Source organism: Haliotis rubra, unplaced genomic scaffold, assembly GCF_003918875.1.
Source record: "Haliotis rubra isolate DU_JTF1 unplaced genomic scaffold, ASM391887v1 Scf260, whole genome shotgun sequence".
Taxonomy (NCBI): Eukaryota; Metazoa; Mollusca; class Gastropoda; order Lepetellida; family Haliotidae; genus Haliotis; species Haliotis rubra.
This window is the reverse complement of record NW_025766670.1, coordinates 1,279,937-1,303,876: the sequence shown is the minus strand read 5'-3', so window position 1 is coordinate 1,303,876 and position 23,940 is coordinate 1,279,937. Positions and strand designations below refer to the sequence as shown.

At 40.1% G+C, this 23,940-nt stretch overlaps 1 protein-coding gene and 1 long non-coding RNA gene across 5 annotated transcripts in view; one reads left to right on the top strand and one right to left on the bottom strand.

The window, feature by feature from the left end:
* The window catches only part of LOC124280132 (glutamate carboxypeptidase 2-like), a 174,256-nt gene that overhangs the window by 58,429 nt on the left and 91,887 nt on the right, over nucleotides 1-23,940 (bottom strand). The window lies entirely within an intron of this gene.
* LOC124280133 lies at nucleotides 7,132-15,368 on the top strand. The gene is made up of 3 exons (XR_006899585.1): nucleotides 7,132-7,142; nucleotides 8,915-8,918; nucleotides 15,263-15,368. It is a non-coding gene; the product is annotated as an uncharacterized LOC124280133 (long non-coding RNA).

Genomic DNA, 23,940 nt, shown 5'->3' with positions numbered 1-23,940 from the left:
CACTGGCTTTACTGTACCCTCTCACTGGCTTTACTGTACCCTCTCACTGGCTTTACTGTACCCTCTCACTGGCTTTACTGTACCCTCTCACTGGCTTTACTAAGATATGTCACAGTTTTCTGTATCATTATTTCAGATTTTGTCAGAGAAATCTGTAATACTGTCAACTATAGTTTTGACTCAAAGGAAAAGAAATTTTAATTCCATCTAACCATTATTATTCATATTTCGTCAGGCAGCTACGATCAGGTCATCTGACCATGTCATGTGACTCAACAAATAAGAAAAGGGAGCATTATGATGTTTTGAAAATCAACATTGAACAACTTCTTAGCAGTCTATCATGACTGACGTCTTGTGTGACTTAGAGCAGTCTATCATGACTGATGTCTTGTGTGACTAGAGCAATCTATCATGACTGATGTCTTGTGTGACTAGAGCAATCTATCATGACTGATGTCTTGTGTGACTAGAGCAGTCTACCATGACTGATGTCTTGTGTGACTAGAGCAATCTATCATGACTGATGTCTTGTGTGACTAGAGCAATCTACCATAACTGATGTCTTGTGTGACTAGAGCAGTCTACCATGACTGATATCTTGTGTGACTAGAGCAATCTATCATGACTGACGTCTTGTGTGACAAGAGCAGTCTACCATGACTGATGTCTTGTGTGACTAGAGCAATCTATCATGACTGATGTCTTGTGTGACTAGAGCAGTCTATCATGACTGATGTCTTGTGTGACTAGAGCAGTTTATCATGACTGATGTCTTGTGTGACTAGAGCAATCTATCATGACTGACGTCTTGTGTGACTAGAGCAATCTATCATGACTGATGTCTTGTGTGACTAGAGCAGTCTATCATGACTGATGTCTTGTGTGACTAGAGCAATCTATCATGACTGATGTCTTGTGTGACTAGAGCAATCTATCATGACTGATGTGTGACTTGTCATGACTGAGTCTTGTGTGAGCAGTCTATCATGACTGATGTCTTGTGTGACTGAGCAATCTATCATGACTGAGTCTTGTGTGACTAGAGCAGTCTTATCATGACTGATGTCTTGTGTGACTAGAGCATCTATCATGACTGATGTCTTGTGTGACTAGAGCAGTCTACCATGACTGATCTTGTGTGACTAGAGCAATCTATCATGACTATGTCTTGTGACTAGAGCAGTCTATCATGACTGATGTCTTGTGTGACTAGAGCAGTCTATCATGACTGATGTCTTGTGTGACTAGAGCAGTCTATCATGACTGATGTCTTGTGTGACTAGAGCAGTCTATCATGACTGATGTCTTGTGTGACTAGAGCAGTCTATCATGACTGATGTCTTGTGTGACTAGAGCAATCTATCATGACTGATGTCTTGTGTGACTAGAGCAGTCTATCATGACTGATGTCTTGTGTGACTAGAGCAGTCTATCATGACTGATGTCTTGTGTGACTAGAGCAGTCTATCATGACTGATGTCTTGTGTGACTAGAGCAGTCTATCATGACTGATGTCTTGTGTGACTAGAGCAGTCTATCATGACTGATGTCTTGTGTGACTAGAGCAGTCTATCATGACTGATGTCTTGTGTGACTAGAGCAGTCTATCATGACTGATGTCTTGTGTGACTAGAGCAGTCTATCATGACTGATGTCTTGTGTGACTAGAGCAGTCTATCATGACTGATGTCTTGTGTGACTAGAGCAGTCTATCATGACTGATGTCTTGTGTGACTAGAGCAGTCTATCATGACTGATGTCTTGTGTGACTAGAGCAGTCTATCATGACTGATGTCTTGTGTGACTAGAGCAGTCTATCATGACTGATGTCTTGTGTGACTAGAGCAGTCTATCATGACTGATGTCTTGTGACTAGAGCAGTCTATCATGACTGATGTCTTGTGTGACTAGAGCAGTCTATCATGACTGATGTCTTGTGTGACTAGAGCAGTCTATCATGACTGATGTCTTGTGTGACTAGAGCAGTCTATCATGACTGATGTCTTGTGACTAGAGCAATCTATCATGACTGATGTCTTGTGTGACTAGAGCAGTCTATCATGACTGATGTCTTGTGTGACTAGAGCAGTCTATCATGACTGATGTCTTGTGTGACTAGAGCAGTCTATCATGACTGATGTCTTGTGTGACTAGAGCAGTCTATCATGACTGATGTCTTGTGTGACTAGAGCAGTCTATCATGACTGATGTCTTGTGTGACTAGAGCAGTCTATCATGACTGATGTCTTGTGTGACTAGAGCAGTCTATCATGACTGATGTCTTGTGTGACTAGAGCAGTCTATCATGACTGATGTCTTGTGTGACTAGAGCAGTCTATCATGACTGATGTCTTGTGTGACTAGAGCAGTCTATCATGACTGATGTCTTGTGTGACTAGAGCAGTCTATCATGACTGATGTCTTGTGTGACTAGAGCAGTCTATCATGACTGATGTCTTGTGTGACTAGAGCAGTCTATCATGACTGATGTCTTGTGTGACTAGAGCAGTCTATCATGACTGATGTCTTGTGTGACTAGAGCAGTCTATCATGACTGATGTCTTGTGTGACTAGAGCAATCTATCATGACTGATGTCTTGTGTGACTAGAGCAGTCTATCATGACTGATGTCTTGTGTGACTAGAGCAGTCTATCATGACTGATGTCTTGTGTGACTAGAGCAGTCTATCATGACTGATGTCTTGTGTGACTAGAGCAGTCTATCATGACTGATGTCTTGTGTGACTAGAGCAGTCTATCATGACTGATGTCTTGTGTGACTAGAGCAATCTATCATGACTGATGTCTTGTGTGACTAGAGCAGTCTATCATGACTGATGTCTTGTGTGACTAGAGCAGTCTATCATGACTGATGTCTTGTGTGACTAGAGCAGTCTATCATGACTGATGTCTTGTGTGACTAGAGCAGTCTATCATGACTGATGTCTTGTGTGACTAGAGCAGTCTATCATGACTGACGTCTTGTGTGACTAGAGCAGTCTATCATGACTGATGTCTTGTGTGACTAGAGCAGTCTATCATGACTGATGTCTTGTGTGACTAGAGCAGTCTATCATGACTGATGTCTTGTGTGACTAGAGCAGTCTATCATGACTGATGTCTTGTGTGACTAGAGCAGTCTATCATGACTGATGTCTTGTGTGACTAGAGCAATCTATCATGACTGATGTCTTGTGTGACTAGAGCAATCTATCATGACTGATGTCTTGTGTGACTAGAGCAGTCTATCATGACTGATGTCTTGTGTGACTAGAGCAGTCTACCATGACTGATGTCTTGTGTGACAAGAGCAGTCTATCATGACTGATGTCTTGTGTGACTAGAACAGTCTATCATGACTGATGTCTTGTGTGACTAGAGCAGTCTATCATGACTGATGTCTTGTGTGACTAGAGCAGTCTAACATGACTGATGTCTTGTGTGACTAGAGCAGTCTATCATGACTGATGTCTTGTGTGACTAGAGCAGTCTACCATGACTGATGTCTTGTGTGACTAGAGCAGTCTATCATGACTGATGTCTTGTGTGACTATACTGATACAGAAATGCTGTCCATAAATAAACATTAGTCCACCGTTCTAGTTAACATGTATGTAGTTTATGGGACATCATTACGACTTCTATTGCCCTTGCTTCCTACTTGTCGACAACATGGATGTCGGGCTGACTTAACAGCTAGGAAGTGTTCACTGAAAGAGGTAGATAAACATCTCTGCCTGGAAATACAATTTGTCAAGCAAGTGCTATAACTGACTGAATGAAGATATAAGTTTGGATTTGAATAAATGGAAATGTGCGTGTTTTGACATGTGCGGATAGAGCAGTGTGAGAGAAAATCAATAGGGAGGTGGAAGATGTCACACTACGTCAACAACAGCAGTCAAGGGGGGAGACGTCGCTGTTTATGTATACAAATGAATTGGATATTGCTTCAAAAGCTGGCATGGGGATGCCCTGAAGTTTCTCAGCAGTGAAAGCAAGTTTCGTCAGTGGAGCAGAGTTTGACGTGATGGTAGAGAAACATCACAGGGCCAACACTGTCTGTTGTGGTGGTAGAAACATATCATCAGTTGAACACTGTTGTGATGGTTGAACTGCATCATTGGTGGAACACTGATATGATAGTAGAGCTACGACTTCGGTCCAAAACTCCATTGTGATAGAATATTTACATCATCAATGGAACACTGTCTGGTGGAAAACAATTAGCCTGGTGATATGGTAGAGCTGCACCATCAATTAAACACTTTTCAGTGATCATAAATTTTCAAAGTAATTTTGGGTCTAGCTGTGTTTGTGCAAACACATGATGGTATCGGGTTATTGTCAGTTCCCTTAAGTACGGCCGACACTGGATAAACATTTGACTGAATTGTATCATGAATTTTAACCCTTCCGCCCAGCACTGACTGAATGATGTCAAGGATAACCGCATCATGTGTACTATTGTGTACTGTTGTGTACTGTTGTGTATTGTTGTGCATTGTTGTGTATCTTATCATTGCTCCTCTACTCCCAGACAATGATGTTGCAGCAACACCTACAGCACGTACATTACAACATCATCTACTGCATCAGACCATGCCCAGGAATGCTGAGTGTCCACAGCTTGTACAGAAATACCATGATCAGGTGTGATAACACCAATATCTCTTGGGTTTGGGGGTAAAATCAACATAAACCGAAAGATCCTTTCAAATGGTTAGCACACTTTCAAATTACCTGCCCTCGATTTTCATTTGCCAGTGTGTATATGTTAGCTATTCAGTCAGAACAGTCAGAATGTGACTTACAATGTTGGGTTGGCTGTATCAAAAACATGGGGGCCAACCCATTAATTACAAAACAGTTTCCACGAAATTGAACATTGAAAAACTGACGGGCATGCAAAAGAAAGCTCACAAAACCTGTTTGATGGAGAGGATGTCTTCATTTCCACCTGCCTCACCCATTTTTATTTTCCTATCTCAACATTTCGGTGACGGTGAAATGTTAACGAAAATGAAGGGCGGATAAGTTGCGATTGCAAGAATCATGGAATGGATGCAGGGGTTAGTGTAGGTGTACTGAAATGTGAGACCTGGAGATATTGGGCTGGCGTGATGAATGATGTGGCAGCTATAGCATCCCACACGGAACCATTACATTCTTCTGGAGTCACGACAGTAGCTACTGGACATTTGTCAAACAACACTGAACACTATCAGGTTTAACTCTGAGGGAACACTGCTTCAGTTACAGCAGATTCTACCTTACAGTCTGATAGACTGCCAGTGGTGGAGCATCTACCGGTATGTTACACCAGGAACTTGCTGTGATGACCACATTACTGTGATGGAAATGTTCTGAAGGAAATTAATAAGGGAACAGATAAAGTACAAATGTTCCTATATTCTTTTCTAGGTTTCTTCACATGCTTTGTGTTGGTGAGATTCTGGGAATATAACACTTTCATGTGTTCCCTTATTTGTTTCCATTAGTATAATAATATTCTTTTCAAACAAACCACTATAGCAACATCAAATGCTGTCCTTACTTCAATAACAGTGCTAAATAGAGGTGCTCATTCTTACATTAGATACAGCAAGTTTGGCAATATACTTCAGTCAGAAAAGTTGACAAACACGGAATTGGTTCATGAATTAAAGTGAAGGATCCGGTTTTAGTTACAGAAACACTCCTATACTGAAAACTCTGGAACTGATGCCCCTCCAAGTTAAATGTAAGTGTTGGCCTTCCAGACATAAGATGTGCCATGAATCTATTACAAGTTGCCCTGTTTTAACCTAAAAATCTGATCAGTAACCAATAACACCAACACTGCAGACGTAGAATTCCATGTCAGGGTCATAGCAGTTCAATAGAATAATGTCGTTTGTCAGCCTCACAAACTTCAACTGCTTGACATGAAATCAAAAGCATGAGATTCCAATAGAGCATATTAGTATGGAAGTTCACTGAGAACAGTACAAGTGTTGGTAGTGAAGTAGTCTACTGCAAGTTTAGGCTCAACCAGCTTTCAAAATCAACGTCGCTCCTTAGGCCCGAAGCCAGCTGAAAACCACTCGGACCCACAGTTTTTGTTTTCTGCAGGTCCTTATGGCCGACAGCTTCTTCATCCCCAATAACTAAGAGTATTATTTCCATATAACAATATAGGGCCTACGTCATTCTGATCAGGACCCACAACATTTTATGGTTCTGGGTCCTTAGGGTCTGCAGCTTTTCAGGGTTAAGGGCAAATACGGGGGCTCAACTGATGTCACTAATACAATGAATTTACAGACATTGAATCTGCGTGTATAATCTCTACACTGAGACACAGTAAATATCCGTGATGTGGTCCATCATATGTTGGAGGAAGCCCTGAGTGAGGCAGCTCCAAGTGTTGGTGAGACTCACAGACATGGATATATATGGTGACATAGAGTGAGTGAGTGAGTATGGCTTTACGCCGCTTTTAGCAATATTCCAGCAATGTCATGGCGGGGGACACCAGAAATGGGCTTCACACATTCTACCCATGTGGGGAATCGACTGACTGACTGACTGAGTTTGGTTTAACGCCGCTTTTAGCAATATTCCAGCAACATCACGGCGGGGGACACAAGCAATGGGCTTCACACATTGTACCCATGTGGGGTGTGGGGAATCGAACCCGGGCCTTCAGCATTACAACAGATCAGGGTCACAGCTGGAAGGAATTGGGAGCAGATCCTGGTCTCACCAAGAAACAGAAGACGCTAGATATTTTTCAGCAAAAAACCCCAAATTCTAGACATATTTTGATGAAAACTATTAAACTAGATACTTTTTTTCAAAAATAAAGAGACTTCAACGATGTTTTTTCTGAGGCTCAAAAGTTTTTGTTTGTTTAAGTAGAAGCAGAAGCACAATTATATTCTGTATTTTTCGGATGAATCTCCAGGCCCTCAACCAACAAATCAAGTGGTTGGTCACTTCTTATGTGATGGCAAGATACCTACAACACTACTGGGCTAAAGGTGCAGTAGGATTATAAGGCCTATATTGTGTTCAGCAGGTCACTCTGCAGCTGGTGCTAAACAGAGTTGCAGTATCCGTTAGTTAGAAATGTTTAAGACACTCTTTATCTGCATGTGTCTGCTTTTCCTTTTTGTAAATGAAGCTGAAATGTGAAGAATTTTGATTTGACACATTTGAAAAACAAGATGGCTGTGGTGTCTAAATGCCCTACCTCAATGACCTTGAGCCTTTAGGTGCTTGAGGAAATGAAGTTTGAATATATGGCACAGTGTTAAGAACAATATACTTTGAAGACAAGATCTGTGAAACTTGCTTTTGACTGCAAGCAAATGTATAGCATTTTTGCAATGGTGCAAATTGCCACATTTTCCTAATGGACAAGTGATTTTTCCATGTCATATTGGGAAACACACAATATGCCTTTGATTCATAGATGAATAGTTTGGCTAGTTGTATTTGCTATTGAAATGTCTCTCAGATGTTAATACACTTCTGTTTCATGTACATCAAAGGCATCCAATGTGATAGATTCCATGCCAGGTGAATGGCGTGCCAGGTGATAGACTTGGACCAGGCACGTCCACTGAGACAAACTCAATGTCAAGCGGATGACATGCCTGGGGATCACCTTCATCAAAACAAAGATCCAACAGCTTTGCCCCTAAGATACCTTCTGTCATTGTGATTGTAGCTAGTGACTGTTGACATAAATGACAATTTGGGTATCTGTTGACATCAGTGTATGGCCATGATCGTGTTATCTACTGGAGCTTCTTCACACTCACTGGTGATACTCGGACTCGACACTTACTATCCAAACATTCAATTGAATGGTGACTGTTGGCTTTTAGCATTAATTTTGTAATATCACACAGTGTCAGCTTAATATGTGCCAAGACAGCCAAGAGTGACACAGCTGGTAGATGGCTTCCACGTTAGTGAACCAGTGACTGTCCTGCTGACAGGCCAAGGATCATTATCAGGGTGAAGTTAGAAACAGAATGTACAAACATCAGGTTCTTGCATGACCAAGGGAGGTAACTCTAGGCAGGGACTAATGGGATCACCCTCGCCATGACCCTGAACATGACAGTGTCTTCCTACAAGACACAACCAGCTGGAGGAGGGGTGAGGGGGAAGGGTACTGGAGTGGGAGGGGAATGAAGGGAGAGGTGAATGAATCTAGAGGAGAATGAAGGGGGAGGGGAATGAAAGGGGTGGATAATGAATCTGAAGGAGAATGAAAGAACGGAAGGAAGGGGAGGACTGACTGACTGTCTGACTGAGTTTGGTTTTACGCCGCTTTTAGCAATATTCCAGCAACATCACGGCGAGGGACACCAGAAATGGGCTTCACACATTGTACCCATGTGGGGATTCGAACCTGGGTCTTCGGCGTGACAAGCCAACGCTTTAACCACTAGGCTACCCCACCGCCCCAGTTTATTCAGGAGTCGGTTGGTATGCCTCAGTGTATGATAAGCAAACTGGAAAAATCTCGACTGGCTCAAAATGGGCTGTGTTTAGATGGTATTGAGACTCGAGACTCCATCACTAGGCTATGAATGAATCTGGAGAAGAATGAAAGTACATAATAAAGTGGAAGGGGAACATAGGGGGTGGAGAATGAAGGGGGAGCTGAAGGAAGGGGTGGGGAACGAATCTGGAAGAGAATGAAGGCGGAGGGAAATGACAGGGAGGGGAATGAAATTTAAGGGGAAGGAGAATGAAGAGGGTAGGGTGTTTACAGGGGAGAAGGATTTAAGGTGTCTCACCAAGGTAAATCTTCATTGAAAACATCCAACAACCTTACTCTGTTGCTTAATGGCAGCCACATTTATCACATTCTGTGTTGCGGAAACCCCTTTAAATACTTCTGTGTCAGTCTAGTTGTGTCAGTGTGATATACCTCTACACTGTTACGTTGTCGGTGTAATATAGAGTCATACCCTCAAACGACAGGTTGAATGTCAGGGTTTCAAAAGGACACTCCAACAGCAGAATGAAAATAAATGGAAACTGTGACACTAGTTCCAAATATTCATCGCAATATACAAACTACACAGAAATGGGGAAAATCAATAACAGACTTACTGGTTTCCTCCGAGGAAGTTTCCCATTCTATCTCTTATCCAAATTTTACAGAAATGGTTCGTGGCTAAATCAGATGTCAATCACAAGCCTCACGCTTTCCGAACTCCAGCCCACGGGGAAAGCAACACAATTTTGAAAAAGATCAAATGGCCATGAAGGGAAGTAAGGCTGTTGTATCACTTCTTTCCGAAGCCAGGGATCTTGAAGGTATTTAAGGGTGAGCAAGATAGGTCCAGAACGACTCGCGATGTACTCCCACAATCCATCCTCTAATACATGCAAATGCCGACAATCAACTGCAAAACATCAATGTAATCCATATTTTACTCCTTTTAAATGAGATTTCGATAATCTCATGAGAGCAGACTGTTTTACACTTTCTATATAATCAATGCTTCGAAAGCTTAGTGTTACATTCTTTCAACTATTTCCATAAATTGATTTCTGTAGAATATCACCTAAATCAATTATACCCACTGACTCCCAGTCCCCCAGACGATTGTCAGGACATGAAGTAAATGGTGACTATAACTGTAATGTGCTGGATTTGGGTTAGCTTACAACATGTCTGTAAATGACGTGGTAAAGTGCCATTATTTTCTACAATATCATTTTGTTATCTGTCGGTGGAATAATGAACAAAATGAGTTAACCAAAATAACAAGGTAGAATGGAACTGAGCTGCAATTTTCACTTAATCATCCAATCGTTTCCTGAGCTGAGATTAAGATCTTACTTTTTGTGGTATGGGACTGATTGCTTGTCAGAGCAGACAATTACGGCATCCTCTCAAAACACCTTGTTCAGATAACTGAAGCAAATACATAAACACTATAATGTAACTTATTTCAGAATGAGAATTGGACGTGCCAGAATCTTGTCTGGTTGTGCCAGTAGATGAAATGAAGGAGTGAATTAGTCCCAGTTTTACTCTGGGTGTAGTACACAGATTTGAATCTGGACCAGACAAACCATGGTTGAGTTTTTGGTATTGTATTTGTTAGGAATCTCATTGGGTTTTCATGTCTGTTGAAATACAATCTCAAACCTGGACCATGATAATTATCTGAGATGGCATCATTCAACTCCTTTGAAGAACTGAACCTGTTTTAACAAACCAGTGCAATATAATGACTTGGCTAACTAACTACGAGACAATTGCTGTTTGTTCATGGAGACAATAGCTGTTTGTTCATGGATAAGAGAATGTCTGTTTATTCATGGAGGCGATTACTGTTTGTTTATGGGTGAGCTAATTGCACCATGAATCACACTCCAGGAATCTATACAACCAACTCACATCTATTCCATGAATATCATAACCTTCCATCATTTGTGGATGCAGTAGCGCCCTGATGACACACAGTATGTGAAGCAGTTTTAGGGAAATTGTAGGGAGGTTGCCGGGACGATGTATGTCTCAACAGTGATGTGATCCTGGCTGTCTTTGAATTAGAACCCACCACTTGATCCCCAATTCTAGTCTCCACAGCCTCATCAATAGTTCCTGGCCCTCTCATCCATCTTCCCCAACACTCCCAGACACCTAGACTTTACCACAGGAAGCACTATCAACTGCAAGGGATGCTGGGTAGAGGCTGCATATTCTGCCCATGATTCCAAAAGGAAATGACTTGTTCCGGTGCCATGTTATGCTGGAATGGTCCACACAGCATACTGTGACCTGACTGAGCTTCAAACCCACCCCCCAGCACCTCATCTTATTGTTCAAGCAGTAATTGGTCTGGTTCTATTCAGAAATTGATTTCATTCCTAACTGTAAACGTAACCAAGATATCACTAATTGAATTAGGCAAGATCCTTATATAATGGCATTGTGTTTTTTCTGCTTAAGCCTTCTGCATTAGCTTCAATCAGATTCATTCACTCTATGTTCGGAATAGTGCCACTTAACGCTTGGGTTTGGGAAAATCATAATTACAATGTAAGTGAGTGAGTATATTTCAACCTCTAATGTTAGATAAAGCACGGACTACAAGCTTGATGAGTGAGTGAGTGAGTGAGTGAGTGAGTGAGTGAGTGAGTGAGTGAGTGAGTGAGTGAGTGAGTGAGTGAGTGAGTGAGTGAGTGAGTGAGTGAGTGAGAGTGAGCGAGTGAGTGTTTAGCTTAACATCACTTTTCGCAATATTCCAGCAATATCAGGGCTGGGGACACCAGGAATGGGCTTCACACATAGTACCCATGTCGAGAATCGAAACCCAGGTCTTCGGCATGACAAGCAATGCTTTAACAACTTGGCTACCCCACCACTCCAAGTGAATCAGTGAGTGACTGAATCAGTGAGCGAATCAGCAGGTGAGAAAATTCATCATTATCATCATATTCTCCGAAATCTGCTATCTCAGATTGTGTCGGATCAGAGCCTGAGCATACAGCCTGATTGTGTTGGATCAGATCCTCAATACAGCCTGATTGTGTGGGATCAGATCCTCAATACAGCCTGATTGTGTCGGATCAGATCCTCCATACAGTATGACTGTGTCGGATCAGAGCCTCCATCTGAATCCCAGACACAGTAACATCAACATCTTCATGCATGTGAATCCCCTTTACCACACAGTCACACATTCACCAGTGTGATAACACCCTATACTGCACTGAAACTAAGTCCCGCAGCTGAAATTAATCGTTAGGTAAGAAGTTCCTGTGTTTGATTATTTATTATTTTATTATTTATTATTTTGGATGAAAAACTATTTCAAATATCAACTACCATAATTATTTACCACACACAGACAGCAAGACGAGGTTTCCCTGTAAGCTGAATTATGATCATGCTTCATTCATGATGAGGATTATATTAATCAGTTGGAACCCTACAGCATGAGATCTACCACCTCCAGTTGGACTTAGCACAGGACGAGAAGTCATGAATAATAATGGAAACTGTAGGGATTCAGAAGGAGACTCACATAATGTGTCTGATTGGCCACCAAGCCTGTCTGTATGTATATCACACGATACACTCCTCGGCAGAGACGCCAGACACAAATTATCTTGAAGAGAGTCGACAATATTCTTCACAACTGCACTATCATCGAACCGTGGATGCGGTCATTAGGAAGCAATGTTTTCTTTGGAATGATTTATAATAAAACATTATATTGCAGTCTAGGGAATATACACATGTAGCCACTATTTTCAGGTGTTTTCAGTTCAGGCAAGTGAATATATAGAGAATCTCACCCGAGTGTCTTTTGATATCAAATATATCACCACGGGTTGATAAAGTTACAAATATCTGAGGCATGCTGAGGATATTTTTACTTTTATCAACGAGTGCTGATATATTTGATATCAGGAGACACAAGGGTGACATTCTATTTATCATCTTTTTAGTTTTCAATGAAAAATGTACATCTCTGAACACAGTACTCCCATTAGACTTGCAGTGCAGCGATGTCTTAGCATTGTGACGTCATCAAGATCATGACGTCATAGCATTGTCAGGGCATTGTGCAAAATAAACAGTCAAAATGATATCTCCTAGGAGATATCGTTTTATCTCACACAAGCAATATCTCCTGTGGAACACAGTTTTGGATGATAAATATCTATATCCACTATTTCTGATATAAATTCAGAATAGGGAAAACACATTTATATCCACTATTTTCATCATGAATTCAGGCTAGGGAATACATATTTTATATCCACTTTTTCCAAAACAATTATACACCAGGTATATACATTTATATCCACTATTTTGCCTTGTACAATTTGGACAAGGAAAGATATGCTTAGAAGTAACCACTAATTTCAACATGAGCTAAAATTTGTGCTTCCTTGTTCTTTCATAAAACAGAGAAACAAATTTGATAGTTCCATGGAACTTGTATTGATTTTAGTTTTGAATACTTTGAAAAACTAAGTTTCTTTCTCAACACACCAAGCTCATTTCTTTGAACATGGATACAGCATTTGGAAGAGATATCAAGTTCTCCACACAGGTATTGATTTCCAGGAATTATGATCGCAACACAGCAAACACATTACGTCAAGTCGTGAAAACACCATCAATTGTTAAATGAAAAGAATATTGATAAAACTTATATCCCTTAATTTGGTACATTTCCACTATATTCAGGTGACATGCCTATCCTTTCATGTGATATAGTGATTATTGACATGGGCTCTCAGGTCATATGATTGAGCTGTGATTGTAATACCCGGTTGAATACATGCATGCATTGATGTTTTACCAGGTCATCAATCTCATAAAGCATTAGAGTTTCACAACTATGTTCCTTAGTCCTGGCGTTCACATAAGGTGTCAGGTGAACAACAATTAACACGTGGAACATGAGACTGTTCAAAAACAAGCGGCCACTTGATAACGTCATATTGATTCAGCTCGGAGAATCACAACTTGATCACAACTAACATTTACCATAAAGCTATAATGTTTTATTACTCAGAGAAAAGATTATTTTTGTCCAGACACTGTTGTGTATTTGTATATCATCTTTCTCCTCATCACTGACAACACGATTGTGTACAATGATGCTCTCGACTTCACTGCTTTGTCTGGCCCAGACTTGATTATTTACAGACTACAGCTGGAACATTGCTGGTGTCAGTTGACAAACCAACACACATACCAACACAAAAACCAATAAACAAACCAACACACAAACCAACAAACAAGTAAACACACAAACCAACAAACAAACCAATAAACAGACCAAAACACAAACCAATAAACAGACCAACAAACAAATCAACACACAAACCAATAAACAGATCAAAACACAAACCAACACACACACCAATAAACAGACCAACACAAAAACCAATAAACAGATAGGCACACAAACCAATAAACAGATCCAACACACATACCAACACACAAACCAACACTCAAACCAACACACAAACAACACAACACAACACACACCAACATACAACAGACAAACAAACCAACACACAAACCAACACACATACCAACACACACACCAACACACACACCAACACACACACCAACACAAACAAACCAACACACACACCAACAATTCTTAGATCTAATGCCAGTATCCGTAGTCAGTACACAGAGACAATCAGCTATGAAGTAAGTGAAAGTATTGGTTATAAGACCTGTGGTATATAATTTGTAACTGTGTGGAGCCTTGACATAAAACATTCTACAATAATTCACAAATGACAGACAATACATGTAATTGCTGTATTGGTTTTCAGACACTTAAAACATCCATTGTTTTCTTGATTATCACATAAAGAATTGTGAAACATGTCACAAGCTTGTTGAAACAACTTAATCCTAAACACAAGCCATCCTGTGAGTATTTACATTGTCTGTGTGCCGCAACCCTCCTCGTTATAGTAAACACTGCCCGTATGAAAACATATGACGTCCAAAAAACATATAATCTGACAATAATTTAGAACTGCGTGTAAGTTCTTCTTTATATTAACCAGTCTTCATTTTCTGACAAAGGGTAGGAAATGATTTCTAAAGTTGTGCTGGTACAGTAGATCAATTCCGATACTGTTTATGAAACAACCACTTTGTAGATCGCTCGTATATAAATGCGGTCTGCTGAAAAATCTAAAGATGGGAACAGCCAAACCATAATTCATGGCTACAATGTCAGAGAGTATGGAATTCTGCTGATTTTCTGTTACTTTTACAATTCACTCACATATTTGGTGAATCGAACCATAAACTTGCATGAATTCAGTTTGTTATTCATGATCACTAGAATTGACTATTCATGACATTTTTTTTTTATAAAGGAGTGTTTTTACTTGAATCTGTGTGTATTTTAGTGAGATGTCAAAATGGAATATATCCAAGCCAGGCAAAATAATAGTCAACACTCTCATATACTCATTTGACCGTAATGTGGTCTCTGTCGTGATGAATTGACACTGTCAGTATGGTCAAAACATGTCAAAGAATATATTTTGTTCTTGTTTCACTGAAGGTAATCAGTACTACTTCAGCTGTTGACTTGCTGCTGTACTCAGTACCCAATATTCATGATCATACACGCCTCATTGTAGATTCATTGCAGCCCTAACTTCCAGATCCCACAAGCAGACGTCAGCTTCGTTCATCTCTTGTTGAAACTATGTCACATAGTTGTCATTTGTGAAGTCATGAATAGTGAGTCAGTCAGGTTTTATGCGCTTTTAGCAATATTCCAGTAATATCATGGTGGGAGGACACCCGAAATGGGCTTCACACATTGTACCCATGTGGGGAATCGAACCTGGGTCTTCAGCATGACGAGCGGACACTTTAACCATTAGGCTACCCACCGCCCCAAAATCATGAATAAAGGATGACATCATTTACAATTAATTGCTATGATGCTTTTTCATACGTCCTTCCGAAAACAATGAAAATATTGGATGAAAAGAAAGTAATTAGCAAATCAACAAAATGCAAAAAAATAATGAAAATACGTTTATCATATCCATTCCCATATGGGTAATATTTGTTTGTTCTCATTCTGTGATTCACTTTTCCACTTGTGAATTATCTCCCTTGATAGGGTAGGCAAATAACTGAAAATTTTGGTCCTTGACAGAAAGCAGAGAACGTGTGTCTTTCTAATCATGGAATATTCATAGCATGTTGCGTAGCACGTTGGCTCAATATATTGATGGCTCCTCTTGAACCAGAAACACGTTCAAATGAAGCCATTGCTACTCATGTCATTCTGTCCTGTTTGTAGCCTGTTGGACCCTAGGCGGGAGATTATTGCAATTAAATTTTTAAACTGTTCCCGCTAGGGTCCTTCTTTTGTGGAAGTAAGCTTGCCTGGAGAGATTCTGCATTTGCTGATGAAAGGTCAAAGCAGAAGCTTGAGGTTTAATATTTGCTTCAGTTTTTTCCTTCTATCCTATGTTGTGATACTTGACTGCAAGTTGTCATCAAACAGAGGTCTCTTTGATCGGTCTTTCAACCAGAAGGAACACATTTGAAAGGAGATTGAGAAATTGATCTGAAAGATGGTATTGACACACAGTAATTACATGTATATCATGGTTTAATAACCTCTGTTGCAGTATCATACAGCAAACATATTCAGCTGTAGGTTTAGCTTTATCGCTTTGATAATCATATTACATTGGGGAAAAGATACCTTTCATTGTTGGACAGCATTTGAGGGTTGACTACACAATCCAGCATCACAGGTTGTGTGTGATGGAAGAATAGCCGTGATCAATCTAACCTTAATAGCTTTTCCTCAAAAGTTGTGTCACTGAACTTCCAGAAACTTGATAATTAAATTGTTACATGTTATCATTCTTCTGCAAGTTCTTCAATTAATCAAACTGATTTCAAACTTTTGATTACCTCACGTGTCATTCCTGGCTGCGAGTTCACTGCTATTGGACAATCAATTCTATAAATCAATTTTCCACATTAAAGCAGCTCGGCCCCCTCCCTTGGAGTCAGCCTTGGTTGTCACAATATTGGCACTCTTCTGATTGGAGGTAAAGAAGTGTCTTGCTGATCTCGGACCCAGGGAAAAAGGTCGGAAGCAATTGAACAGTACAAACAACACTGAGTAATTAAATCCATCCTCTCCATATTGAAGTGGCGATGCTTAAATGACATTATTTTTAAATGACAGAGGTGATTAGCTGTGGTGATTAATGACACAATCATTGTGTTTCTCATCATCTCGTGGCAACACACCCAGTGGCATACGTTCGTCACAGACCAGCATGGATCTCTACAGACAGGGATTATTTGACTTTTCAATTAAAGACTTTGGAAGGATTTTCTAGATTTAGGATTTTTTCTAAATCAAAGTTCAAAGAGCATGTATTTCATCTCTGTATTCAGTAGAGAAGAAGCCGATGACAAGAACTGTAGGCTCAATTCTAATGTCATCATTCCTTAGCATAGCATAATATATTATCAACATACCGTACAAAATAGTATATTACCAATGTACCATAAGCTGTATTATATCATCAGTATACCATAAGCATCAGTACATCACCAATGTATCATAAGCAATGGTACTATCTCCAATATACCAAAAGAAGTGGAATATCAGTGATATACCACAAGCAAATGTATATCACCACTACATCATATTTTAAATAGTATATCAGCACTAGTGAGTGAGTGAGTTTAGTTTAACTTTTAGCAATATACCAGCAATATCATGGCGGGGGACACCAGAAATGGGCTTCACACATTGTGCCCATGTAGGAAATCGAACTCGGATCTTCGAGCAAACACCATAACCACTAGCCTACCCTATATCAGCAATCTGTTGACATTATTTTCAGCATTATTCTGAGTACCATATCAACAGTACTGCCCCTATATCAGCAATCTGTTGACATCATTTTCAGCATTATTCTGAGTACCATATCAACAGTACTGCCCCTATATCAGCAATCTGTTGACATCATTTTCAGCATTATTCTGAGTACCATATCAACAGTACTGCCCCTATATCAGCAATCTGTTGACATCATTTTCAGCATTATTCTGAGTACCATATCAACAGTACTGCCCCTATATCAGCAATCTGTTGACATCATTTTCAGCATTATTCTGAGTACCATATCAACAGTACTGCCCCTATATCAGCAATCTGTTGACATCATTTTCAGCATTATTCTGAGTACCATATCAACAGTACTGCCCCTATATCAGCAATCTGTTGACATCATTTTCAGCATTATTCTGAGTACCATATCAACAGTACTGCCCCTATATCAGCAATCTGTTGACATCATTTTCAGCATTATTCTGAGTACCAAATCAACAGTACTCCAACATCTGTTCAGTAATACATACATGTGTACATCATTTCTGCATGTTATCAGCACAGAACCAATACCAGCAGCATATTTCAGTATTTTCAGAATATTTTACAAAAATGCATCTGCAAGATTTTTGTAACATATAAACAGAATATTTCACAAACGTATCTGCAGTATTTCTGAAGAATATCAACAAAAAGTGAAGAAAAACCCCAAACATTTGCAATATTTCTGTACTATGAACAGATTAATTCACAAAAAATATCTGTAATATTACTCTTCTATTATCGACAGAATATTTCATCACCTTTTCAGGAAATGTTATCAAAAAACCCAGATCGATCAGTGCACTTGTGAATATTCATTACCGCCACAGGGGAAAGTTCTTCAGAGATTGTCAGACAGTAGATCATTCCTTGCACGCATAACTAAACATGTTTTGAATATTCTTACAGTAGAAATGATAATTGTCCACCTGGGATTTAAATCCATGTGAAATCTGATAGCTGGTTCCACTGAAGAGCAGGGTCAGAATAGCATGGAAGGATGACTTAGCTCTGGTTGGCTAAGAGCAAGGTGGACTATAGTTCTGTTGTCAAGTTGACTACCTAAGAATGTCATGATACAAAAAACACCATGACTAAAAGCAAGGCAGAATATAGTTCTGTCATCACGTTGACTACACCAGAATGATACAAAGATTCCATGAGTGAGTGAGTGAGTTTAGTTTTACGCAATTGGGGACCGATGACATGTGTGAACCAAGTCAGCGAGCCTGACCACCCAATCCCGTTAGTCGCCTATTACGACAAGCATGGGTTACTGAAGATCAATATTCTTTCTAACCCGGATCTTCACGGGTCAAAGACTCCACGACTAAAAGCAAGGCAGGCTATAGTTCTGTCATCAAGCTGACTACACCAGAATGTCATAATACAAAAAACTATATGACTAAAAGCTAGGTGGACTATAATTCTGTCATCAAGTTGACTACCCTAGAATGTCATAATACAAAAAAACTCTTAAACATTAAACGAAAGTATCCAGTAAAAAATGTTCTAGTGTATACAGTTTCTCTATGGACAATGCATTAACAGGTACTACAGAAAACGTTGGAAGTCTTTAGAGCCATCAAGTTATCTGTACCTAAAGATGGGTTGAGATCTCATTCAGAACTTGGACTTGACCATACACATGTAGCCTGAATTTCATTGACTGTTATTTGGAGAAGAATGGTCCAGACATGATAAAACTCTCTCTCTGCATCAATGCAAGCAGATATCATACATCAATTTGCCCAAAACACTAAAAAACAGTTTTTAATCATCCTTGAGTTTTTTTCCACATTAGTTAGAGAATATTTTGCTGGTTCGTCTTACGTTCATTGTGAGATATTGTTCGAAAGCACCAGACAAATACATCTTCAAAACTATCAAACACAGTTGGGTGATTTCCAGTAAAATGGTTCTTGCTAAAGATCTGCCCATCTAGACTGCTCTACGAGCTCAGCTAACTGTCAGACTGGGAATGAAACAAGCCAAGAATGAAGGAATCTGTCCTGGGATATGGTACCACATAGGTACATTAACCTCCAGTCATCGCAGGACTGCCTGACTGTCAGAGTCAGGATGAAATACAGGAAGAATGAGGTAGTCTATCCTTGGATATGGTGCTACACAGGTACATTAAACACCAGCCATCACTGTCGTATGATCTCAGCAAGACCCTGGCAATTTCCTACCAAGCTCCGAGGCGTCACACCTTCAGACAGAGAGTCTCAGACATTGGGGAAGACTGGAGTCATTTATCAGCTTGAGGATGGTAGTGTCTATACTGCTTCTTACAGAACACTAACACTCTAGCCTCGTCTTACAGGACACTTATACTCCAGCCTTGCCTTATAGAACACTTACACTCCAGCCTTGTCTTATAGAACACTTATACTCCAGCCTTGTCTTACAGAACACTTATACTCCAGCCTTGTCTTACAGAACACTTATACTCCAGCCTTGTCTTACAGAACACTTATACTCCAGCCTTGTCTTACAGAACACTTATACTCCAGCCTTGTCTTACAAAACACTTAATACTCCAGCCTTGTCTTACAGAACACTTATACTCCAGCCTTGTCTTACAGGTCTTGATACAAGCACGTAGCTTGGTCACTATCTTCTTACCTTCATCATACAAGTGAGTGAGTGAATTTGGTTTTACGCCGCATTGAGCAATATTCCAGCAACATCATGGCAGGGGACACCAGAAATGGACTTCACACTGGGGAATGGACTTGGGGAATTGAACCTGGGTCTTCGGTGTGACGAGCCAACGCTTTAACCTCTAGGCTACCCCACCACTCCACATCATACAATCTGTGACTACTTTTGTAATATATTTAAAATGATTGCTCTTCGAAGGATATTTTTTAACGTTAAATCCCAGTATGACCAATGATCAAAATGGTTTCAAAAATGAATCTTTTCACTAAATGATGATGAGGAGTCCCATCACTCATCCCGCTGACTTCAGGAAGAGCCACTGATTGATGCAGCGCTGGTGTCCCAACCTGTGGTCAACACCAGCTTTCAGGAAGCTCTGCTACTGATGGGCTCAATTAGATCTGACTAAGTAGACATAAACTGTGTACTAAAGACACATTTATCCATCCTTAGAGCATGGAATGCATGGAACGTATGGAACACCTAAACATTGCTGACTTGAACATGTCAACACTGAAGCAGAAAATGCTTTATCATTGCAGCATAGAACATCTCACAACAGATGCATAGAACATCTCACAACAGATGCATAGAACATCTCACAACAGATGCATATGCATAGAACATCTTATCAATACAGCATAGAACAGCCTATTAATACAGCACAGATCAACACTGCAGTTTGGTAAGTCTCGTTATTTCAACATAGAACACCTCACTTACTGCAGCAGAGAACATTGTGCAAGGGTATTACCGAGTCACACCTGATTTCCCTCACACTGATATTACAGGGATTACTCATACAATCACAGTCATACATTCCAACAGATGAGTAATTTCCATCAACATTTCATTTTTACTGCAAACATTTATCAATGGAGGTTCGTTAAATTCAATCATCCAGGATTAATTCTAATGCAAACAGACAAGTTAGCTTCTATTTATAGTTGTGGAAAGACTCACCCAATGACTATTAATGAAACCGACACATGGCAACTTGAGAAATACTTGGAAGCCAGAAGATGGGTGAGAGGGTTGATATACTAAAAAGTTTGTGGAAGAGAGTTGATATGCTCAAAGATTGGTGAAAGAGAGTTGATATCTTCACAAATTGGTGGAAGAGAGTTCATATGCCCTATGACTGGTGGAAGAGAGTTCATATGCTCAAAGATTGGTGGAAGAAAGCTCAGATGTGCTCAAAGATTGGTGAAAGAGAGTTCATATCCTCAAAAATTGGTGGAAGAGAATTCATATGCCCAAAGATTGATGGATTGGTGGAAGAGAGTTCATATGCTCAAAGACTGGTGGAAGAGAGTTGATATACTCAAAGTTTGGTGGAGGGGAGAAATGATATACCAAAGATAAGTGGAGGAAGGACTTGTTATGCTCAAAGGTCAGTGGAGGAGAATGGTGAGATTCCTGGAATTGATGAAGGAGAATGGTGAGATCTCAAAGATTGGTGAAGCAGGTTGGTGATGATAAAGATTTCTGGAAGAGAGAGATGAGATCCCAAGGATTGGTGTAAGAGAGAAGAGGCAGTATAATGCTTTCTGCAAGCAAGTCTGTACTTTAACCATACGTTTTACACAATTCCCCCATGTTCAGAGCTGCCGCACACATGTAGAAATGACTGGATACAGTGTGACTCCCATAACTTGGATGAAGAAAAATCCTGAACAATGAAGACGTCAGTCCTGTCAGTATGTCTGTGACTGTAGGATAGGAATAGTATGTTCTACAAATAGAATCAAGGGAAGGTATTGAGTGTCCCTGGAGATAGAGAATACTATAATGAGCTTGTCATGAGTGCAGCCATATGAGAAACTCCGCAGTACATCAAAATAGACAGCAAACGAACATAAACTAAAAAAACTGAAATATTCAATAGTTGTTTTTTATATATATTGTGCTTGTTAATATCTTTGACAGTCATACACAAGTGATGCCTGTATCTGAAATAATCAATAGTTGTTTTTGTTTTTGTTTTTAGATGAGCCTTTATATATGCTTATCAATCTGAAATGTAGACGATACACAAAAGTCTGAATAATCTGCTGCAATTATCGATTTGCTTCTACCACTTGTCAGTTGATCCATAAACTAATTTGTTTTCTTTGTCCAAATCTTGGAGCAACATTGTTTTTGTCAGGACGTATTATTTTTCTTCAATTCCCCCAAAATCAAGCTTGTCAGGGAGCTTGTTGTGTAGGGAACAATCTACCAGGCCAAAAAGTTGTTATTGCCCGACCCGAACTTTCTGAACGTTCCAAGGCATGCTGACAGGTCACATGACTACTCTGCTCCTGGATGTCAGACGCAGAACAACTGGAACTTGTGGTTGATTACTGTACATTACAGGACAATTCAAGCATGTCTTTTTTCTTTAATTACATGTCATTTCTGCACAAAAGATACTCAGTAGCATTCCCTGATTCAATTTCAACAAAAGGCGCTTCACAGTCAGTCTCAAGTTTCACAGCTGGAGTAATCAATGAAAATAAATAAATATTCACGCGGTGTAGATTTCAAATTTTGACCAAAAAGGCTAGCCTGATGCCAATTCCCGTTTGCAAGTGTTTTACCTTGAAGGCACAAATGCACATTGATTGCTGCCATGGAAGTCGAGATTCAATATTTGAAAGCAGGACACCCTTCATACATTCATGTGTATAAAATCGATTCGGTCTCCCCATATCGGCAAACATTGACGAAAGATGGATCGCGACAAGAAGACAGAAAGATGGAGTCTGGAGACTCAGCTGGTGTGAAGAGGACTGGTAACTTCATCGTCCACACAAAGATTTTCTTGTCTACTGAATCTACCCCCAGCTGTATCCATCAATGGGAGGATACCTATTGATTTGGTGCTTGATAGCTGTGTGGTTTAATGTGTTCCGGTCCGGCTGACACTGGACATCCTGCTGATAGTTAGTCATTCTTCCTCTATTGGGTTATAATGGAGACACTGTCCTTGGGGCAAAAACCTGCATGAAGATTGCAGTTTGTGACTGGAACTCGGTGGACTGAAGAACTGTTCACAGAATGTCTCAGAAACTCCCCCTAGCTCTCAACAGATTTACCAATATGTCCACAAGATCATGTACAACAATTAAACAATGTTCATGGAATGATCTCAGATACAGGCCATCCTCTCAATAGATCTCTGTAGATATGCCAATATGTCCGCAGGGCTAGACCATGCCCACCGATCACACAACTCAGAAACACCCCTTGGATCTATGTGGATATGCCAATATGTCTGCGAGCTTAAACCCTGTCCAGCAATTACAGTGTGTGCATCGATCTATCCTGGAGACAGGCTCCATCACAGATCTGGCAGTATGTTCATTACGCCCAAATATGTTTTAAGATTACACAGACCTCGCCCTCATACAGGCTTACCAAAACATCCTTTACAGATTTAGGGTCAAGGGTTGCCAAGTGGTCAAAGTGCTTGGTCTGCATGCTGAAGGTCCAGGTTTGATTCCCACATCAGTACAATATGTACCATTCCTGGTGTCGCCAGCCATCATGTTTCCGTACTACTTCTAACTGTGGACTGAACCCTTACTTACTTACTCACTCACTCACTCACTCACTCACTCACTGTACAGATGTATAGTTGTTGGGGTACATATACTTGACATTCAACATGCCCACTGAATTCACATAATTGGCTAAACAATTTGGGTTTGGTGGTTAGGTTATTCGGTTGACAACATGTCATGAAATGCTTTACTTCAACCCCTATATCAAACCTCTCAGGGTCCACGGTCAGACTCACTGGACTTCAACAGAGCATTCAACCAATCATTCCTAG